Genomic DNA, 15,532 nt, shown 5'->3' with positions numbered 1-15,532 from the left:
AGAAGCTCACAGTGTCTAGAGTGTGGGATGTTCATGTTTCCACCATAGCCAAGTGGCTCTTTCCTAGGTTCCAAGGCCAGGCTCCTCTTTGGGTGAAAATGCTTTGGGAGACCTTTCCACATTGCAGGGCACCAGGGGAAGTGAAGCATCCCTGGAACACCTGGAAGAAAGATTTTGGGGTTAAAAGAAAGAGAAGATTCCAAAGAGGATCCTCAGTCAGAGGTTGAGGTCAGAGGTTGTAAGAGGACAGAGAATGAGAAAGAAAGACAGAGACACATACAGAGAGAGAGACAGGCAGATTGACAGACAGAGGAGAGAGAATCCTATGGAACAGTTAGAGCTAAGAAAGAGACCAGAGGATCTTCCCAAAGAAAAGGAGTGGGACATTCCAAGAGAAAGTCTCCTTGGCCCCTCAAGAAACAATCCCACTGACCCCATCAGGCGAATGTCTCCTCCCCACTATGGAGTGAGGAGTGGGTGACCTACCAGGTCCAGTGTCCAAGAGAATCTCCCAAGGTGGAGACCCAACTCCCTCAGTTGAATCTGACTAAAAGGAACCTGGAAGATTTTGCTCAGGATTATGATGTCCTGGGGGAAAATCTGAGGGAAAATGGCTTCGAATGTTCATAGTGATCAAAAGCTAAGAAAGGAAATGTAAATGAAGAATATCTTGCACTTATAGAGTGCTTTGAGATTTGCAGAGTGTTTTACAAATGTCTCATTTTATTGTCACAATCACCCTGGGAAGGAGAGGCTTTTGTTATTCTCATTTTACGATTGGGGAAACTGAGATGGGCAGCAGTTATCTTTGGCCCTTCGGTCCTTTTTGTGACTGCGTTTCTAAACTAGTAGATCAGAGGAATGCTGAAGGTGTAGTTTAGTCTGGTAAGATAAAGTCTTTGTGGACCAATTGAAGAGATGTGGCTAGACCGTGCATGGTCTCATCTGCTTGACTAGGCACACTAGAGTTCAATTTCATGTCAAATCGGGAGAAGGTTTCCAGTGGAATCCTCTGGGGATCTGTGGTATAGATGACAAAAAAGAGAATTTTACTTATCAGATCTGTAGGTAATACAAAACTGTGGGGCAAATAGGAACTACTTTGGATGACACAGTAAGGACTGATGATACAGAGACAAGCAAGCACCTGTGAGGAAAGTAATTCATCAAGTGACATGAATTTCTTTTTACATTTCATTATATAATTTATTTATTTTTCAGTTTTCAACATTGACTTCCATAAGAATTTGAATTCCAAATTTTCTCCCTATCTCTCCCTACCCCCACCTCAGGACAGCATTCCTCCCATTGACTCCTTCCTCCAGTTTGTCCTTTCTGCCATCACCCCCCTTCTACCATCAGACTCTCCTCTGTTTTCCTGTAGGGCCCAACCAAACCCTTCTTTGGTTTCACATTCACAACCAGACACCTACAGTGACTTTAGGCAAGACTTAAGACTTCTCTGAGCCTCAATTTCCTCTGTGTCTCCATTTATCCCAACTGGATGGTGCTGCTGCTTCTAGTCATCTTCCTGCTGGTGGTCAATGTGCTTCTGCTCAACCTTCTCATCGCCATGTTCAGGTGCCCAGCCCCACCCATGACCCCTGAGCCCCTGATCTTGCCCATGACCTCCATCATGAGCTTCCCATTCTGAAATTCCTCCCTCTTTTCATCCCTCTCTTTTCTCCAGCTCCCTCATCTTTTCCTTGTCCTTACTGTGACTGCCAGTCACACCATCTCTCTCTTCTCTCCTAATCCATAACCTCCCTTTTGTCCACACATAGTTAAAAGTTCAGACACATGGTGCTTTTTCACATGGGCCACCTCAACCCCTTGGCCTGACCTGCCCCACAGGGATAAGACCAATTGCACTCACCATCCACCTTCTCTGCTCCTGTGGGCCTGGTATTGAACAGACAACACCAGGCGCCAAATTTCTCTTATTTAACCTCAGCTGGGTCTTCATTAAGGGTCTAATTGTCCTTCCTCCATCCAAGGACCACCTGGTCCCATCAAGTAACCCACACCTCTCCTCTCCCTGATCCTGCAGTCCCCTCAGGCTCTCTGTCATCTCTCTCTCCTCTTTCACCTACCTCAAAAGGCTACCATGGATGGGCACGTCTCTTTAACCATTTTGTGCCTTGATTTCCCCATCAGTAAAATGGGGACAGTTACCTGTAGTCCCTCCCTCAAAGGGCTGTCTCCAGCTGAATGTGGTGCCAGCCCTCCAGGCTCAGCCTTACCAAAGACCCTCTGGAGCTTTTGCCTTTTCATGTTGAAGGGGCCACCAATCTGTCCTGTCTCCCCCATTCTCAGCCTCAGAGTCATTCTCAACTCCTCCACTTCTGCCAAGCCTTTCTAAGTTTTCAGTATTACTGATGTGTTATGTGTTTGCATTACACACTTATAGACACTCCCACTTGGTAAAGACATAAAATAGGTAAGTGCTGCTGCTCACTTCCAGACCTATACCTTTCTCCTACCTGGCCTTCCTAAGTATTAGCTTCCTAATTTTTCTTCTTCCTGGTTTCTTCTCCTTCTATCCAGCTGCCCAACAGCTACAAAAGATGTGTGCCTTCCCCAGACACAATCTGGTGGTGTCAGATCAGACCTTCCCTGCTCAAAAATATTCCCTGGCTCCCCATCACCTCCACAAGAACCCATACTCAGTTGGGTATGGAAATCTATCTTATCCTACAGAAAAGTAGGGTGGAATGGGATAAGAAAGGGGAAGGGAGTAATAGAAGGGAGGGAATATTGGAGGAGGGGGTAATCAGAAGCAAACACTTTTGAGGAAGGGCAGGGTGAAAGGAGAGAATAGGATAAGTGAGGAGGCAAGATAAGATTGAGGGAAACATAGCTATTCTTTCACAACATGACCACTATGGAAATAATTTGCATGACCACACATGTACAACCTATACTGAATTGCTCATTATCTCAATGAGGGTGGGTGGGGAAGGAGGAAAGAAGAGAATTTGGAACTCAAAACTGTGAAAAACGAATGTTAAAAATAATTTTTACATGTAATTGGCAAATAAGATAGACAGGCAATGGGGTTGTATAAGCAAGCACCCTGATATACACAGGAGGTCTTGCTTTCACAGGTTCCTAGATCTGCACTTCTACAAGGATAGCAACTTTCAAGGGGTCAACAATCACTTTAATCAAGCGCATGTGTCATTCACTTAGTTCAGGGGAAATAGTCAGCAGTCTGAAATTCAGAGGAAACACAGAGGAATCAAAATCAACAGACAGGCTTCCAACTGTCTGACATACATCACAGATCGTCAGATAGCTGTCTGAACATACATACATAGTTACCACAGAGAGAAACGCCAACATCTGGGTTTTCAAAGCTGAGGGACATCTTGGCAGCTACCCAGAGTCTTATCTGGTCAAACAAACATTTTCAATCACTAAACCCCAAAGTAAAACCTGATCTGAGAGTATTTATACATCCTTTATAGCCAAAGGGCATCACCACCCTTGAGAACCAGTGCCTCATTAGAAAATTAACAAAAGGTATGGATCTTGCTACAAAACTTCCCTAATCAGGGCAGGCCCATTAGTGGATGGGAAAGATCTTCCCATTAAGAAGCAAAACTATATTAATGATAAGCAAAACTGCATTATCAATGCAGGGGTATGGAAATTTAGCTTACCCTATGGGAAAATGAAGGGGAAAGGGATAAAAGAATGGGGGAGTGATAGAAGGGAGGGCAGATTGGGGGAAGGGATAATCAGAATGCACATTCTCATGGGGTATGGGGAGGGGAGACATGGGGACAAAATTTGGAACTCAGAATCTTGTGAAAATGAATGTTGAAAATTAAGATAAATTGAAATGTGAAAATAAAGGAAAAGCAAGATAGTTTCAAAAAATCTGGGAAGACTTATATGAACTGATACAAAGTGAAATGAGCAGGACTAGGAGAACATTGTACCAAGTATCAGCAGTAATGTAAGGACAATCAATTGTGAAAACTGAACTACTCTGATCAGATCCATGTACCAAGTCATTTCCAAAGGACCCTTGATGAAAAGTGCTATCCACCTCCAGTGAGAGAGTTTTGATGAACACTGAGTGCAGATTGAAGAATTTAAAAAAAAACAACTTTATTTTATTGTCTATTTGTTTTTTTTTTCTATTGCAACATTGTTGAGGGATCAGAGTTGGGAGAGGTAGCTCATATTTGAAAGAATTCACTTAGACCTCTTTATCCAATGGGAGCTTTATTGACCCAAAAACAGCACGGGTCTCCTAGTAAGAAAGCTAAGTGATATCTTGATATTTGGGGGAGTTATGCTTATATAGAGATTCCAAAACAGTGATGATAGCTCTGGAGATTTTTATGGAGGTTAAAGATCAGGAACAGGATGAGGAAGGTGGATGACAGGATAGGAGACCCAAGATAAGGGAGATGGGAAATTTTATGACCCAGAATGAGGAGAGACAAAGACAGGGTAAGGGGTAGGTTTTATGGTTTAAAGATTTAAGGACAGGACAGGAGGACCCAGGTTAAAGATTAAAGGACCTGGGGAACACAGCATAAGGGACACTAAAGCAATTCTTTTCATAGAGGTCCAAGACAAAAGGGAAAAGGACTTTAGGGCACCTTCTGGTTACAGAATAAACTAGGGGCTTCACAAAGTCAACCCTTAATACTATTTTTAACTCTTAAGGCTCTGTTTTTATCCACATCATATGGAAATATGTTTTGCATGACTTCACATGTATAACTGGTAACAAATTGCTTGTCTTCTCAAGAAAGGGGGAGAGGTAGAAGAGACAGGGAGAATTTGGAACTCAAATGTTTTTTAATTATTGCAAAAAAATTTGCATTTAATTTTGAAATATTTAACAAAATAAGCAAAAATTATTTTTTAAAACATACCTGTGGATCCCCATCATAGGAATGGAGTAGGGCCCCTGAACTTTCCCACACATTTCAGCAGCCCAAATCTCTGGTATTTGACGCAGGCACCTGGCCCATCCCCCTTAGTAAATCCTTTGGACTTCCCTTTCACTGTGGCTCTCTGGTCATTTAACTCCTTTCACTGTCTGCCCCTGGACCACCCAGCTACTTGACACTCCTTAATCCAGTCCAGATCTTCCCACAGTCTTTCTATATAAAAATATCAGTTTTACCCTTGTTAAATTGTGAAGATTCTTAGAATCTGGCCAACTGGTATTGGCATCACAATTACTCCAGACTCATTAGGAATCTTGTCCACCCACCTGATATCATAATAAACTTGCCACTTGGACTGAAAGAAGCCTTGAGTGGTTGAATTCTTTTGAGGCAGACCTACTCTGTACCTTTGCATTCTGGGGTTCCTAGCACCCCTAGACCACTCAAGCCTTCTTTCAGTCAGAGAAGAGAGGTTTTATTATAACACTGGTTAGGTGGGTGAGAGTCTAAGAATCTGCACAGTTTAATGGTGGGGCAAATTGGTACTTTTATGCAGAAAAAGACTGTTAGAAAATTTGGATAGGGTTAAGGAGTGGTAAATAGCCTGGGGTGGTCTAGAGGTAACCTAGAAAGGGACCTAGATGGGACTAAAGAGTGTCAAGTAAGCTAATTAAGTCATCTAGGAGGGCTGGGGTGAGCCTGATTCCTCAGGAAAATGCCAGGGTCTGGGTTCCTAAAATTTATGAATTGGAAAGTGAGAAAGGGTGACTCAGATTCCCTACCTTGCTTCAGTATTCTCTTCTCAGTCTGATCTGGGATGAGAGGAGTTAATAGGAAAACACAGGGCTGTTTGCAATACCCTCTTGACTCAAGGAAGTGATTGGGATTGTAATGAGGTGTTTCAAACACCCTTAATGATCAATCTCAAAACCTGCTAAAATATTTTTAGCTGTTCTAATTTTTCAATGTAGCCTTAGCCTGGTGAGAGTCAGAACTCCAAGCCCAACTGTGTCTTCACACTCTCCCTATCCACTAGTTGCCTACAAACATGACTGTGTCTCCCCATCCTCAAAAAATCTCCACTTGAGTCATCCATCCCCACTCTTGTCCCAATTCTTTCTTCCTGTTTATGGCTAAAGTCCTTGAGAAGGCTGTCTGCAATGGGTGCATTTATTGCCCTTTCTGTTCCTGTCTTCTTCATTCTCCAAGATGAGGCTTCCCACCTCATCATTCAACTGAAAGTACTCTCTGTAAAGTTACTGATGGTCTCTTAATTGTCAGATCCAATGACCTTTTCCTGATCCTCATTCTCCTAAATCTCTTTGCAGCCTTTGACACCTCTCCTTGATGCTTTCTCCTCTCTAGGTTTTGGGATACTCCTCTCTCCTGGCTCTCCTTTTACCCATCTGACCTCTCCTCAGCCTCCTTGAGTGGATCTTCATCCATGTCATGGCTGCTATTCATTCTGAATGCACACAAATGCACATTCACATATCATATTCTCTCCTCAGGCCCTTCTCCCTAACCGCTCTAGACTACTAGCTCTTCTAGACTATCTCATCAGCTCCCATGGATAGAATGACCAACCCTATGATGACAATTCTCAGATCTATCCATCCTGCCCCAAGTCTCTCTGCTGGCTTCCAATCTCACATCTCCAGTTGACCTTCAGACATCGTAAAGTGGATGTCCAGCAGAGATTTTAAATTCAGCATGTCCAAAGCAGAACTCATTGTCTTTCTCTCTAAACCCTCCCCACTCCCCACCTACTCCATTACTGTAGGGGGCATCACCCTCCTACCAGGCCCTCAGGTTCCCACCCAGGAATCATCTTGGGCTCCTCACGATTTCACCCCAGCCCCATCCAATATGGTGCCAAGGCATGTGATTTCACCTCTGCAACATCTCTCAACATGTCAACAAAAGTCTCTCAAAAACATCTCCCTTCCCTCCTCTGACAAAGAGTGAGCTCCTTGACAGCAGAGACTGTCTTTTCCTTTTTAACATGTAATATTTTATTTTTTGCCAATTACGTGCTAAATCAATTTTAAACCTTTTTTTGTTGAATAACCAAGTGGTTTGTTGTTATTTTTATTACTTTTTTAGAAAAAAGAGAAAGTTTAAAAGATACACAAGGTTCACCCAGTAAATTATCAGTGATTAGAGTTTTTTCCACCTTAACACTGACATAAAATTTACACATTACCCCAGTGTCACGTGGAGCATGAGCAGAATGTACAGGAACTACACTAGCGCAAACACAACAGAAGATGCAATGAGTATCCAATTTTAAATAATAGAGCACTGCCTCTTCCAAAATGCAAGCCAAAAAATATCTGAAGCCAAGAAATTTTAATTATATGCTCTGTTGTTACATGTGTTTTTATAATGCTTGTCTCTTATTCAGGAGCCAGGATAAACCAAATGCAGAAAACAATGAAAATGCTGTGACTCACTTTCATTATTAGGCCGCAGCAACAGCAGGAAATAGTAACATTCCTTTGATTGTTTTTTAACACAATGACAAAATTTGTCATTTGTCTTGCTTTTTTCCCTTTTATTTCCTTTCAAAATCTTTTAATCCACATTTCTGAGGCATAGGTACTTTATGTCTTCTGGGCATCTTTCAGATTCTTCTTTGGCCCAAAGATGATGCACTGAAATCAGTATTTTCTTGATCACAGTTCTCTTTCAGAGGATACATCACCCTCTGTCCCACTGCTAGCACTGGGGTCATCCTTGAGAGAGACATTTCTTTCTTTACTTGACTTTGCTCTGGTCTTTTCTCTGTTCCTGTTTTTCAAGCTTTGAAAGCTGCTTGGGATCTGCAGCGGCAGCCACTGGGGACTCCAGTTCTGTAGTCACAGGCCCATCATTCTGGATATGTACTTGCATGTAGGCTCCAAACTTGCCATCTTTAATGAGCTTTGGCTTATAAGCCTTTCTAAGTTGCACAAGGAAATTGTTCTAGAAAGTCTCTGCTTGCTCTGCAGGCATTGCCGTATGATAGTCTGGTTTGTTCCCTTTCAGAATACACTGAAAAGTAAGCTGGCTGACACACAACACTTCATGCTGCTTGTCCATCACACTTTTTGACCAGTGTTTCCCACTTTCATTTTCAATACCCTTGGTTTAACATCTTTTAAACCATGTGTTCCAACTTTCTTTGTGTATCTTCCATAGAAATACCCGGCAGCACACAAATGCCCCATCCAATAGAACTTATCTGCTCCTCTCCAGCTGTGACACTGGCCCTGGTGATGCACTAGATGATGGCCTTTCTGGCAGCTCTGTTCCACTGAGGGCAGCCTGAGCAGTGGCAGCAGAGGCAGCACCGGAGCCTGGCTTCCCGCTCTGAGCTCCTCACTATTCCTTCTCCTCATCTACCTCCTTTTTAAAGCTTTTTTTAAAAAAAAAGCTTTGAATTCCCAATTCTATCCCTCCCTCCTTCTTTTGCCTCTTTCTGTATCCCCAGTGCTTGGCACATAGCAGGTGCTTAGTAAGTGTTCATTGACTCACTGATAGGCTGCCAGTGACAGGGTATGGGCACAAGCTGAGACCTTTGTCCATTACCCTAAAAGAGTGTAGGTTCCATCTGTCTAAAGAGTCCTGGAAAACTCCACCTTGAAACCTCCTTGGATTTCCCCACTTGATCTGAGCCATAAGCTTTTCAATTTCACTTTGCCCAAATCTCTGTTACCTCCAGATTTCCTTCATCCACTTTCCCGCCTTGATCCTATCCAGCCCGGTTCAGGCCCTTATCACCTTGTGCCTGGACTATTGCACTAGCCTTGTGTGAGCGCTGGGGGAGGGGGAAGGTCGTTCCAGACTCTAACCTCTCCCTGTTCCAGTCCATCCTCCATTCAGCTATTCCATAAACTTCAGTGGTTTCCAATAACCTCCAGGATCAACTCTAAAATCCTCTATTTGATGTTCTAAGCTCTAAGTTCTAAGCTCCCCTGAACATGATACCTCCTCCACTTTCTAGTCTCCTTGTTGGGGTGTAAGCTCGGTTCTCAAGTGAATGGTCTCAGGCAGGTAAAGGTAAGGGCTTCTTGATTGTGAGCTCTCACGAGGCCCCCCAGGGAACAGCTGGGAATTGAGGAGCGAGACATGAGCTATCTTGTTTTTCTACCTCTTCTCAGTGGAAAATTGCTGGGGAGAGCATCCCACCCTTGAGATTGGTCCGTGGTCTGAGCACACCTGTTGTTAATTGGCTAAGGGGCTGAGAGCATGCACAGTGTCCACGAGTGAACTGGCAGTGGGAGAGCTTAAATGGGGACAGGAAAGCCTGAGGGTTCTTCTCTTTTTCCTTGTTCCTCGGGAGGGAGAAGGGGACTCCTGCGGGGAGCACTAGCCCTGCATGCTGACTTGTAGCTTGTATCCGGAATAAAGCCTATACCTCTGTTTAACTCTGGAGGTCTCTTCTCTCGTTCGTTTATCCGGCTAGCCACTGAAGACCTGGTGATAGGTAAGATGACCCAGGCAGCCCACGGAAGTTAGGCCCGACATCTCCTCACACCTTACATTCCCCCTGGCTCCCTGCCCTCCCCCCCACACACACATACATCCTCAGCAAACCACTGACAATGGATTCCTTGCTTTCCCACACACAAGACACTCCCGGCATTGGAGTACAGGCATTTTCTCTGGCTGTCCCCCAAGCCTGGAACACTCCCTCTCCCTATCTGTCTGCTCCTGCTAAAATCCTACCTTGAACAGAAAGTTTCCCTTACCCATCTTTATTGCAGTGTTAATCATTTCCTGTTGATCTTACATTCAGCTTGTATGTTCATAGCTGTTGCATGCAGTCGTCCCCATTAGACTGTTTCTTGAGGGCAAGGACTGTCTTTTGTCTTTCTTCACATTCCGATTGCTTAACACAGGGCATGGTACACCATAGTACTTCATAAATGCTGATTGATTGGTTTTGTGAAAATTCAGACTGATTTTATTGAAATGCAAAAACGTTGCCTTTTCTAATTGCATCAATGACGTTGCATTCACGTTTTCTGGAGTGAGGCCAGCTGCACCATACCTACAATCTGGTGTGTCTCCCCCTTTGTCAGTGGCTAGTAATTAACATCCCAATTCAATTGAATATCAATCAGCTTTCATAAAGCAATATTGACAAGCAGGCTCAGAACTGAGTCGGTTTCTATAGTAACATTGTTTGGTGCTACCAAGTTCACAGTCAAATGCAGCATAGCCACTGAATGAATCTGGGTCCTGGAGGTCATTCCTTGGGGCTTCAACTCTGGACTGTCTGGCTGTAAAACCCAGACTTCCTGGTAACATGTCCTCCTGACTTTCCAAAGTCCAAGATCATCTTCAGTCATTTTTCAGTCTCACTCAGTCACAAAGTCTCACTCTTTGTGACCTCATTGGGGGTTATTTTTGGCGAAGATACTGGAATGGCTTGCCATTCTATTTCCTAGCTCTTTTTTCAGATGAGGAAATTGAGGAAAGCAGGATTAAGTGATTTGCCCAGGGTCACACAGCTAGTAAGTGTCTGAGGCCAGATTTGAAGTCAGGATCAAAATGGTCTCTAGTGACATTCACTGAAAACCAGGAAGAGTAACTCCAGAAGCCTCAGTTAGGTGCAGGGCATACAGAACCACATGAAGACCTAAGGTGTCCCTTCCCATGGAGGGAACAGTCTTTGCCTCCCAGCTTGGAGGGCTGGGCAAGAATGAGTCAGGCCTGGGGACAAGCCCTAGCTGACTAATTCCTTTTTCATGCAGCCCAGACTTCCCCTTGAGCACCACTAATTTAGCACTGGAACCAGTTATAGTCTGTGCATGTTCCAACCCACAGGCATTTCAGTATTAGCAGAAAACACTGTCCATGTTCCCAAGGACTGAACTCATTGGCAAGTTCTCGTTGCATAACATTTATCAGTTGTCCCTATGTACTCAGGAAGGGTGGGGACCCATCCAAAAGCAAACACTGTCCATTAATGAGAGGCCCTGGAAAGAATTCATTCCTAGAGAGGCCCAGCAGTAACCAGCACCAGCCACCCAGGACCAGCCAGGAAAGGAATCTTCAGGGCCCTGGATCTATAAAACCAGTAGAATAAACCATAATTCTTAAAAATAAAAGAGCTGAAATGTGTGTTGATATTGGATTTAAAAGACCAAATGTACTCCGCATAGTCCTTGTAAGATCTATTATTTGAGTACAAGGGGAAACTGCGTCATAGTACTTGCCTCAGTAACTTCTTCTGCTAAATGAGGCTAATAATGGCGCCAATCTCCCAAGGTTGTTGTAAGGATCAAATGAGACAATCTTTCTAAAGGTCTCTATATATGCCCTTAGCTATTATTATTAGCAACAAAAGATCTGGACTTTTTCCTTTTGAAACTTTAATGGACAGGCCCAGAAGACTTCTCATCTTACCTCCTATGTTGACCTAATTGACTGATATGCTACTGGTTCAGAGATTGCTTTGTATTCATTCGAGGCACAAGAGAAATGTGTTGATGCTTTCCATTTATGGGCTCCAGGATGCTTGTCCAGAGAACCAGTAGGTCCTGTTAGCTCATAAAGGCCAGGCAAAGGTCAGGACCAAGTTCCTCTCATCCCTCACAGGCCTATATCAAATGCCATCTATGTTTTCTCAGCTATCTATGCTTTTCATCAACCAAGGTGATGCTACCAGATGCCTCCCTCAGACCTAAACCATCTCTGCTAACTAGCGGGACTGGCCAGAAAGTTGGGGGTGGGCAAGGCAGCCTCTGGTACAACAAACTCCACACACACCCCAGGGCTAAGAGGAGTCCCATATTCCTTCCTGATCTAGAGACCAGACATGGATGGCCACTTTTGGCTGCTCCCCAGTACTTAGCAGAGTGCCCACCACATAGCAGGTGCTTAATATGTTTTACTGACTGACCATTTCCTCACACATATCACATGGATGATGTAGCTCTGCCCAAACATAACACTGACTGATCCAAGGGGTCACAATGAGACTAACCCACTCCCTGGCTCTGTTTTTTGAGTGACTAGAGGATCTTGGTCCTTTGGCCCTCATAGCAACATCAGAAATTCGGATGCCACCAAATGTAAGACGTGGTGCTATATTCCTCATAATTCACAAACTCTTTTCCCAGACACCTTCACCCTTTACGTGGGAGACACTTGGGCTGAGTCACCACCAAGGAACACTATGGGCCCAGGTCCTGGACATGCCACCTCTTTGGCGATTAGTAGTGAACTTGCTGGAAAAGTAGCAACTCCAACAAGCCTCTGTGTATCATTTGCCATCCCTGTGGCCTTCTGGAAGAGGTCAATAATGGTTGGCAAAGCATTAATTTAAGAAAAAGAAAAAGTTAAGCCACATCCCTATAAATCACACAGGCCTTTTGTGAATGAATCACCTTCAGACTTAAGGAGGATCAGCAGGAGGATTTGGCCCTTTGGCTCCATTTTGGGCTCTCCTGGTTCTACTATCATACATGGGATCTGAACTAATTATTTCTGCTCTTTGGAATCCACGTTAGTCACAATTCTATCCATGCTACTTGACTCCTAGTATGATGGAAGGATCCAAAGTTCTTAGTCCAGCACAAAGGAAAGACATGAAGAGTTTGTGGGACAACATTGTTGAGAATAATGAGAATGAGGAGAGAGAAATAAATGATCCAGTCCATCATCTCATCCCTGGCCTCTCTCCTAAGCTCAGGGCTTATATTGCCAACTGCCATTTGGACATCTCCAAGTGGATGCCATCCCACAGACATGTCAAATAAGGTACCAGTCTCTCCCTCACTCAGGCTTGGAACCTCAAGGTTATACTCACGTGCCCACTTGAACTCTTCTGAATCTCCTTCACAAACAGGTTATGAATATTCAAGAGACTGAGGCCTCCAGCAGAGACCCTGGAATCCTGCCCCCAACTCATCCTAACCTAGATCCTCAAAATGACATTTGGTAGCTTCCATGGCTCCATCCCTTCTGTCAGTCAATAAACATGTATTCAACACCTACTATGGGCCAGGCATTGTGCTAAGCACCAGAGATACAAAAAATTAGCAAAAGACAATCCAGGCCCTGAAAGAACTCACAACCTAATGGGGAATACAACACAAAACAAAGATATTGGTGGGCTCGTGGGTTGTCATCCCTTGTGCTCAAAGATGACCTAAATGACATCCTTGTGTCTGGCTCAAGGTACAGTGTGTCTGATGTCGTTGATCAGATGAGAAAGAACTCCAAAGACTCTGCCACAAGTTGGGCACAAAGGGTCCATGGGAACATTTGGGCTGCATTCTCGAAATTTGCACATCTCGTGTTTCTTTAGGCTACTTCAATTCCATTTCACTCAAAGAGCAGAGTGTCTTCTTTCATGAGGACATGCCATGCTGAGTGATCCTGTGCCAGTGTCTAACCATGTCATACAATCAATAGGAAACCTTCACAGTGTCCTTGTATCACTTCTGCTGACCCCCATGGGAGCCTTGCTTTGTGTGAATTCTTTGTAAAATGGTTCTTTAGGCAAGGGTATGATTGGCATTCAAACAACATGACCAGCTCGTTGGAGTTTCACTCTCTGCAGCAGAGTTTGAATGCTTGGCAATTCAGCTTGAGAAGTGACCTTGGTGTCTGATACCTTGTATCTTGCTGGGCGGTCTTTAAAATCTTTTCAAGACAATTCAGACGTAGGTGATTCAGTTTCTTGGCATGGAGCTGGTAGATTGTCTAGGTTTCACAGACATACAACAATGAGGTCAGTATAACTGCTCTGTAGATCTTCAGTTTGGTAGTTAGTTTAAGATTTCTTCTCTCCCAAACTTTCCTTCAGAGCTTCCCAAACACTGAGATAGCTTTGGCAATATGTCCACTACTAACGTAAGTGAACTTATGCACAGTATTCAAACTTCTCCATCTGCTGTAACTGATGGTTCCATGTATGGATGGTGTGGTAGTGGCTGATGGAGCACCTCTGTTTTCTTGATGTCCAAATTTAGCACAAGCAGTAGAGAATTGATCCATACTTTGTTCCATCTCAGCCTCAGAGGCTGCATTGAGTGCATAGTCAACTGTGAACAAAAAATCATACACCAACCCTCCCTCCACTTTAGTCTTGGCTTGGAGCCTTCTCAAGTTAAATAATTTGCCATCAGTGAAGTAGCTGACCTTAATGACAACAAGCAAAGAAGCTACAAAAAAGAACAATAGGAAAAAGCTAGAAGAGAGAAGAAACTAGAATTAGGAGGCACATCTGTGGCATCAGTAGCCAGTAATTTGATGAGAGGAGATCCCCTAGGGAATGGTCAGATGTCAGTGAGTCTGCCCAGGGTGCTGAGCTCCAGGCTACAGGCAGGCATGGGACAGAGCCTTGAAACATAGGACAGAGAAGTTCGTCATTTCTAGGTAGTGGCCATAGAGGTGACCAAGTGGTCTAGGGACTAGAGAGCCCTATACTGGACAGTTCAAAGTTCTTCTTAGGGGTGGGGCAAGAAAAATGGAGAAATTGCACTGATTTTTTCCTCATTGCCTAGAGTTGTTTGGGGGGCATGTCTGCACCCATCAGGAGCTGAACCAAAGTTACTTAACAACCAGCTTGAGATTGTTTCAAAAATGACAGAAGTTGGGTTCATTGCCAATCTGTCAGTCAGTCAACAGACATTTATTAAGCACCTGCTGTGTGCTGGGTACTGGGAATGGGGGGCAGAGGACAGTGATGCCATGTTGTGCTGGGTGTGGAAGCACACTGTCCCATTTCTGAGAATGCGGTAGCTGTTCTTGCCTAACTGGATTCCTTGCACCAATCAGAGCCCCCACTAATCAAATTGTGCCATAAATCATCTCTATCTAATAAAATGACCCACCAATCCCACCTCAGTTTGCCCTGCTAATCAGCAGCTGCATCTTTGTGCATCTGATTGTCCAGGTCAGCTGTCCAGCCTCTCAAGACCCACATCTGCAGTGAAGCCACATCAGCCTGGGAAGAGGTAGGGCTGTCCATCCAGTAATTACTGGGATTGCATCTCCAGAAAGGCTTGCCTGCTCAGAAGGGACTGCTTCTGTGCATGGTTCTGGCTGATTCTCTCTGGCCTTTCCTTATTCCTTCCTCCTTATTAGACTGCAAGTTCCTTGAGGTTAGGGATTGTCTTGTGTCTCTTTTTGGATCAGTGCTGAGCACAAAGTAGGTGCTTAATAAACATTTATTGGGTGATAGGCTAACTGACGGTGAGGAATGTTAGCACAACCAAGAGGGGATTTTGTTGTTATTCCATTTTGGAGTCCAGTTTCCCAGGCTCATACTGAATTGTAAACATCTGAAGGATCAATCACCTTTTCTGAAGGATCAATCACCTTTGAACCCCAGTAATTTACAGCTGTAACACATCAGGTGCTGAGTCAAGTAGGCTTTGGTGCCTTCTGGCTCTGAGCCTATTAGTCTAAAGTGTATACATCTTCTGAGATGAGATATTGCCTTGGGGCTTACTGATGGGGAAGAGTGTCCTGAGGACTTTTTGATTTCCTAGACCAGACTCTGGGTAGTCATTGTTAAGGATGTCCTTTCCTCTCACTCTGCTTTGTGAAGCCAGATGTTGGTGCTCTCTCAGTCTGGTGATTTACATAACTACTTCTATTACTCTGTTTAG

General features: G+C 44.1%; 1 pseudogene; it reads right to left on the bottom strand.

The window, feature by feature from the left end:
• Window positions 1-7,365: 7,365 nt before the first annotated feature.
• Window positions 7,366-9,656, bottom strand: LOC140507330 (D-aminoacyl-tRNA deacylase 1 pseudogene; annotated as a pseudogene).
• Between the last annotated feature and the right edge of the window lie 5,876 nt (window positions 9,657-15,532).

Source organism: Notamacropus eugenii, chromosome 5 (assembly GCF_028372415.1).
Source record: "Notamacropus eugenii isolate mMacEug1 chromosome 5, mMacEug1.pri_v2, whole genome shotgun sequence".
Lineage (NCBI taxonomy): Eukaryota > Metazoa > Chordata > Mammalia > Diprotodontia > Macropodidae > Notamacropus > Notamacropus eugenii.
Note: the sequence above shows the minus strand (reverse complement) of the source record. Positions and strands in the feature narration are given on the sequence as shown.